The sequence below is a fragment of the Solanum tuberosum genome, unplaced genomic scaffold (genome assembly GCF_000226075.1).
Source record: "Solanum tuberosum cultivar DM 1-3 516 R44 unplaced genomic scaffold, SolTub_3.0 scf00376, whole genome shotgun sequence".
Classification (NCBI taxonomy): Eukaryota; Viridiplantae; Streptophyta; class Magnoliopsida; order Solanales; family Solanaceae; genus Solanum; species Solanum tuberosum.
In genome coordinates, this window is record NW_006239305.1 from 476588 (window position 1) to 477677 (window position 1090).

Below are 1090 nucleotides of genomic sequence, written 5' to 3' on the forward strand. Positions count from 1 at the left end.
TCAAAAGTTGTTTTTATGATTGATCAACAAATTTGTGAAGAAAAAAAATGATGTCACTAAAAATAATCAGAATTTATATTGTTATAAAAGAACCTTTGACGACTGAATTTTTAATGTCGAAATTTTTGACAACCGATGATAAAAGGATTTTTGATCTATCAACTTTTCAGTCGCTAAAGAACTATTTTCCTGTAGTAATAAAGGGGATCCAGTATTTTATGTGTTTATGTTCACTGGGGATGTGGTTGAAAGATACTAGAACACGGACTAAATGACAGCGACACGGAAGTTCCATGTGCAGTTTTTGACTACAAGTTCAAACTTGGCTCTTCTCAAATTGTTTGTTAGTTACTTAATTAGGTATTCAAATGACTTAATTTGACGTCGGTAAACTAAAGTGGCTTCTAAAGTTAATATAGCTGCTTCTTATTAAATAAATGATTAATTAAATAAAGAAGAATACACGTCGGCTGTCTATAAGTATTACTCCCTCCGTTTCAAAAAGAGTGACCTGATTTGATTTGGTACGGAGTTTTAGAAAATAAAGAAGAATTTTGAATCTTGAGGTCCTAAATTAAAGTTATGTCAAATGTACTAAATTGCCCTTCAATCTTGTGGCTTTAAACATGTCATATGAAAAGCTGGAATTTATAGGGAAAATTATGTGGTTAAGCAAACTTATACTACTTAATTACTCATCATAGCTATAGTTTGCTATAATTACGACTCACGACTAACATTATATATTAATTACGCGGGCTGACTTCGAGTTTGTGTAATTAGCCACGTTTGTATATGTATAATTCGCCAGAATATACAAATACATATGTATAATATACAATTATCTAACCTATATACATTCACCTCTCTCCCACTCTCTGCCCTCTCTCGCTCACCTCTCTCCTCCCTCTCCCAATCTCGCTCGCCTCTCTCCTCCCTCTCCCAATCTCGCTCGCCTCTCTCCTCCCTCTCCCAATCTCGCTTGCCATATATACAAATGCATATGTATAATATACAATTATCTAACCTATATACATATACAATTCACCTCTCTTCTTCACCTCTCTCCTCCTTCTCCCAATCTCGCTTG